Genomic DNA, 7,140 nt, shown 5'->3' on the forward strand with positions numbered 1-7,140 from the left:
GCATTCTGAATCTCTTCAGCACCTTATCCAAGTAGGTACTTTGACTAAGTCCAATTAGTCTTTTACTCCGATCTCTCAAGATCCTTATCCCTAAAATATAGGCAGCTTCACCAAGATCCTTCATAGCGAAACACTTTCCAAGCCAGGACTTTACTTCCTATAGGGTTGGAATGTCGTTTCCTATGAGTAGTATGTCATCCACATACAATACCAAGAAGCTAACTATACTCCCACTAGCCTTGACATACACACAAGATTCATCTTCACTCCTAGAAAAGCCAAATTCCTTTACCTTTTCATCAAAGCAAAGATTCCATCTGCGAGGTGCTTGCTTTAACCCATAAATGGATTTCTCAAGCTTACACACTCTATTGGGGTACTTGTTGCTGACAAAACCCTCTGGCTGACTCATGTAAACATCTTCAGCCAACTTTCCATTAAGGAAAGCGGTTTTGACATCCATTTGCCAAATTTCATAGTCATGAAATGCGGCTATGGCTAACAGAACCCGAATAGACTTAATCTTGGCTACCGGAGAAAAGGTCTCATCATAATCCACTCCAGGAATTTGAGAGAAGCCCTTTGCAACCAGTCTATCCTTATAAGTGTGTACTTTACCATCCATGTCGGTCTTCTTCTTGAAGACCCATTTGCACCCAACTGTCTTACGTCCTGGTACATTTTCAACCAAGTTCCAAACTTGATTGTCATGCATGGATTGTATCTCGCTATCCATAGCCTCTTTCCATTTAGCAGACTCGGGGCCTGCCATGGCTTCCTCGTAGCTGTTAGGGTCATCTTGACTTACTAGTGTTCCATCACTAATAAGTGTCTCACCTTCTGCAGTAATATGGAATCCATAGTAATGCTCAGGTGCACTCCTAACTCTCGTGGAACGCCTCAGAGGTACAGATTCGTCAATTGGATCAACAGGAGTTTCCTCCTCAAGTTGAGGGCTAGAGTTTGAAGTTCCATCACCACTTGACTCTTGAATTTCTTCAAGATCAATTTGCCTCCCACTGTCTCCTTGGCTTATAAACTCTCTTTCTCGAAAGACTCCTCTTCTTGCTACAAAGACCACATTGTCACTAGGTCTGTAGAAGAGGTAACCAAAGGATTGTTGTGGGTAGCCAATGAAAATACACCTCTCGCTTCGAGGTTCGAGCTTATCATGAGTCTCGCGTCTCACGAAAGCCTCGCAACCCCAAATCTTGATGTGGTCTAGTTTAGGTACTTTACCAGTCCACATCTCGTGAGGAGTTTTGGCAACTTTCTTTGTAGGGACTAGATTAAGGATATGGGCGGCAGTCTCTAAGGCATACCCCCAGAATGAGATTGGTAGCGAAGCTCGACTCATCATGGAACGAACCATGTCCAACAAGGTTCGATTACGCCTCTCAGCCACACCATTCAACTGCGGTGTCCTGGGAGGTGTCAATTGTGAGACAATCCCACATTCCCTTAGATAGTCGAGGAACTCTGAACTAAGATACTCACCACCCCGATCGGATCGAAGCATCTTAATGTTCCTTCCCAATTGATTCTCGACTTCCTGTTTAAATTCCTTAAACTTCTCGAAAGTCTCTGACTTATGCTTGATTAAGTAGACATATCCATATCTACTGTAATCATCAATAAAAGTCAAATAATAACGATTAGCATCCCTTGTGGCATGTTTGAATGGTCCACACACATCCGTGTGTATAAGGTCCAACAAACCTTCACCCCTTTCACACGAGCCTGTGAAGGGTGACTTTGTCATTTTTCCAAGTAAGCATGATTCGCAACTATCATTTGACTTTAGGTCAAACGACTCCAAGACTCCATCCTTTTGGAGTTGGCCTATGCGTTTCTTGCTTATATGTCCAAGACGACAATGCCATAATGATGCTTTATCCAAGTTATTATTATTAGTAGAATCAATACACAAAACATTATTTCCTAAGTTATCTACAACAGACATAGCTTCATACACACCATCACAAGGTAATGCTTTAAAATAAAGAACATTATTAAAGAAAGCATCAATAGAACCAACTTCATTATTAAACGAAAAGGTAAACCCTTGTTTGTACAAAGCATGAAAGGAAATAATATTTCTTGCCATTCCTGGCGAGTAACAACACTTATTCAAATCTAAACTAAACCCACTACTTAGCGATAAAGTATAAAATCCAATCTTGGTGACAGGTGAAGCTTTCCTGTTCCCCATGATCAAGTTTATTCTTCCTTGCTCCACATCCTCACTTCTTCTTAGTCCCTGCAAGTCACAACAAATATGAATACCACAACCGGTATCAAGGACCCAAGATTTCGAATGGGGTGAGTTATTAGAAATGATAGTGTAAATACCTGCATGGTTGGGTTTGACTTTCCCATCCTTCACATCCTGCTGGTACTTTGGGCAGTTCCGCTTCCAATGAGCTTTTTCATGGCAATAGAAGCATTCAGCCTCTTTTGGGTCAGAAGAAGGAGTAATGAAACCTTTCTTGGTTCCACTTGAAGAAGAGCCATCAAGGGTCCGAGCCTTGGTACCCTTCGAAGATCTCTTTCTCTTCCTCCCTCGACTTTTCCCGATTGCCAAAACCGGAGTTGAGTTTGGAGTAGGAGTGATAGCAACCGACTTCCCCTTAAGACCTGTTTCTGCAGTCTTGAGAAGTCCCTGAAGTTTGCTGAGAGTGACCTCTTCCTTATTCATGTGATATGTCATGCGGAATTGATCATAGCACGATGGTAAGGAGCGCAAAATTATATCTATTGCTAGCTCCTCAGGGAGGTTCACATTAAGTTTCAGTAATCGATCCACATACCTTTGCATTTTCTACATGTGGCTCGTGACGAAATCCCCGTCCTTCATCATGGTTGTTATCATGGAGCAGATGATTTCGTACCTCTCTTTTCGTGCACTTTGATGGTATCTTTCCATCAAATCTTGGTGCATTTCATAAGGGTAGAAATCCTCATAGGACTTTTGGAGTTCTGCTGTCATTGTGGCCATCATGATGCATGCTACTTTCGTAGCATCCCTTTCATGTGCCTGAAAGTCAGCGATCTCCTGAGGAGTTGCAATGGTCTCATCAATCTCCTTAAGCTCCTTGTCAAGGATATATTCTTTGTCCTCGTAGCGGGTAATCATCCTGATGTTTCTGATCCATTCATTGAAGTTGGATCCATCAAAGGTGACTTTCCCACACAAACTCATAAGAGTAAAGGAGCCATTAGGATTCGAGCCAGAAGCATTATTTGAAGACATCTGAAAGAGGAGAACAAGTTTAGTATAGATTTAAGAGAGTCCTTAATAAAAACACCCAAATGTAATATTAAGGCTAGGATCCAATCACAATATAATATAACTTAGAAGAGGTATGCCGTAATCTAAGCTATACCATATTTGAAAGGTAGGTGAATGACGATTCACCAATTTCCACTACGAAAACCGAAATATTAGATATTAGGTTTTATTGGTTTTTAGAAATTCCTAGATTCTTTGAGATTCAATGAACTTTTCAAAGGCATGTTTCAATCTCGAGAGTGCCCTCCAAGTTTTGTGACTGGGATACCGAGGATCACAAAACGAGGTGTGAAGTAACCATGCAAATCACTTGGTACCCTTAAAGTTTATCACTCAATCGATGTGCCGGTAAACCACACACGCTCCACCGATACTATAATAAACCTTAAGTCACCCTTTACCTACCTTGTTAAGTCCAAGTTAGTGTGCCGGTTAACCACACACGCCCCACCAACGACTTAGACAAAGTGTAAAGTGTAATTTCATGGATTAGCACCTTATTCACATTTTCCTAAAGTAACTAAGATTGGGAATTGAATAAAACATTTAGTTACTTTACAATATACATCATACTTTGAATGAGAGTTTATAAGTCCTTGTCTTACCCGTTCGGCTAACGACCCTCCACCAGTCAAGCAAGCGGTGGGTTAGAGTAGACACCCATTAAGTCACCATTTTATAAGCAACAACCTTATACCCACCTTATAGACCGGCTTCGTGAATGAGGCGTACTAGCGGTAAGACGACTTTATTCTTATACATATATATATAATTATTAAATCATCATAATATAAGTATAAGGGTTGAATTTTAACTTTTAAAATTCTAGGGGTTGGAACTTAAAGTTTTAACTTAACTTTACTTGTTCCAAAACTTGAGGGCAAGTTTTGTAACTTTCAAAACTTTTCATTTCTTGTAACTTATGAGTTTAATAGAGTAATAAAATGAAGACTCTTCATTTTTCTAACTCTTGTGTTTGTTTTAATGGTTTTAATTCAAGTGTGACTCTTGGTTTTCCATAACTTGAGGACAAGTTATGGACTCCATTAAAACACATTATGATCAAGAATTAATCTACCACATAGGTTACAAATAATTCCTATGATCATCTAAAACATCATAAGAACAAGAACATGAATATGAACTTATTCATAAATCAAAAATTACACTTAAAACTTTGTAATTTTGATAACTAGTTGTTGTAAATGAATTATCAAAGACATTACACCATCTAAAACAAGTTTTTCAAGTACCAAAAAGTTTAGGGTAATGTTTCTAATTCATTTCCAGCAACTAAATCGAAATTCTGCAATCAGTCGACCCTACTCGCCGAGTGCATGAACTTACTCGCCGAGTTGGTTGAAGATACACATGAACTCGATGAGTCCCTCTTATGGACTCGACGAGTCCATTCGTAGACAACAAGATTTTCGACTTTTTTCAACTTTTAAGCACAAATAAAAAACAAACAAGCCTAGACTCTGATACCACTGATGGGTTTTGAGCATTCTAACACTTCCTAAGTGTACATGCAACCCTAATAACCTTGGATCTATGTTTGTCTAATTATCATGCAAAGTTGAATTCCAAGGTTATATTCCTATCTAGCATACATGGGGAACAATTTTAACTTAAAGTATAGATAGAATAACTTACCTTGTTGTTGTTTGTGTTCCTTGAAACCTTGTGAGCCTAGCACCCCAAGTGTGATGCCTCAAATGCTTCACACAACACCAAATTCTCTTGGAAGAACTTATGAGAGAACACACACTTCTCAAAAATCGGCCAAGCCCTCTTGTTTCTTAGTGTAGCCGGTTTTAGGTGGAGAACATGTTTCTTATATAGTGTTGACACATCTAGGGTTAAACCCTAATGTGTCATGACTCTTCATTTCCATGACCCATGGGTTTGTAACTCCCATGGAGCATCCATGGAGCATCCTATGGGTGGAACCCAACTTGATAATCCATGGAGCCTCTTAGCCCACTATACAAGATATGGATGATTTACATAATCAACCCATATATTTAATTAGTTATCTTTTGATCACATAATTAATTCTAAATTAATTCTTGATCAAACTAATCAAATAATATTATTAATATATTAGAACTTATAATATATTAATAATCTCCAAGTGTTATTTCTCTCATTTAGTCTATCCAATTGCACGGTGCCATGCAACCCAAATGGACCATGCCGGGTCGGGTCAAGTACATACCAGAAATAGTTATGGACTTAGACACCCTATCCAACATATATTTAGTTTCATCAATCTCGTTCATATCCTTTTCGAGAACGTATTCCTTATCCTCGAAGTGCAAGGCCATTTTGATGTTACGGAACCAATCATTAAAATTAGAACCATCAAAAGTGACCTTCGATCAGATGCTCAAGAGCGAGAAGTGGTTGGAGTTCTTGTTGGAGGAGCCGGAAGCATTGATTGAAGTTGACATCTGATAAAGAAAAAACATAAGATTTGATTAGATAAGAAAATCCTTAATATAACACTCAAATTAAATATTAAGGCTAGGATCCAACTAAATAATTCACAATTTAGAATAGGGATTCCATAATCTAATTGATAATTATTTATATGTAGGTAAATGACGATTTATCAATTTCACCACCATGAAAAAGAAATTTTAATAGAATTAAGTTTTAAATGAAATTCCTAGATCTTTTGAGATTCATTGAACTATTCAATGACATGTTTAATCTCGATTATGCCCTTTCCATTTGCAACTGGGAAACCGAGGATCACAAACAAGGTGGAAATAACCATGCAAATTAGCTTGGTACTCTTGATGTCATTTATCATCTAATTAATGTGACGGTTAACCACACATACTCCATTAATCAATGATAATTTACGAGCTACCCACAGCCACACTTTATTAGTCTATGTTAGTGTGCCGGATAACGACACACGCTCCACTAATGACTTTTACAAAGTGCAAAGTGCATTTTCATGGATTAACATCAAATTCACATTTTCCTAAAGTAACTAAGATTGGGAATTTTATAAAAACATTTAGTTACTTCTTATATTTCATTATACTTATTAATGAGAATTAAGTGTCATATCAAACCCGTTCGGATAACACTCCTCCACTAGTCAAGAGAGCGGTGGGTAAGAGTGGATACCTAATGACAGTCATTTTATAGGCCGCTTCTTTAAACTCCTCTTGTAGACCAGCTTCGTGAATGAGGTCTACTAATGGTAAGATTGGCTTTTCTTATACATATATATATATATATATATATATATATATATATATATATATATATATATATATATATTAACTTTTAATATTACAATATATATAAAGGGGTATTTTAAACTTTTAAAATACTATGGTTCTTAAATTTAAAAATTTCAAAACCAAGGGTGTATTTTTAAAACTTTTCAAAAATACTAGGTTAAATTTTTTTAATAATTAAATTAACAAATTAATTTTATATTTATCAAAATTTTTAACCCATTCATGAATTCATGATAAGGATACAAAATTACTGATTAAAATATCCAAGTTTAAACAATTAAAACGAATTTAAGGTAAATATCCTAATCAATCCATGAGACAATTATCAAAATAAAAAATTTAGGATTTGACAGTGGAACTCATGGAGTTGGGTAATGACCACATCGAGTTGCATGTCTGCTCTTCGAGTTCAAAGACTAGATGAGTTCGATGAACAGAATTACGATTATGTTCCATTCTCCTTTGAACAATTCACAATTGCATCATATTCAGTAGAAAACTAATCCTAGTCTCTGATACTACTGATGAGTTTTGAGCGTAACAAAATTTTCCTAAGTGTGCATGCAACCATAATACTTTGGA

Source organism: Lactuca saligna, chromosome 3 (genome assembly GCF_052625555.1).
Source record: "Lactuca saligna cultivar CGN05327 chromosome 3, ASM5262555v1, whole genome shotgun sequence".
NCBI classification, from domain to species: Eukaryota; Viridiplantae; Streptophyta; class Magnoliopsida; order Asterales; family Asteraceae; genus Lactuca; species Lactuca saligna.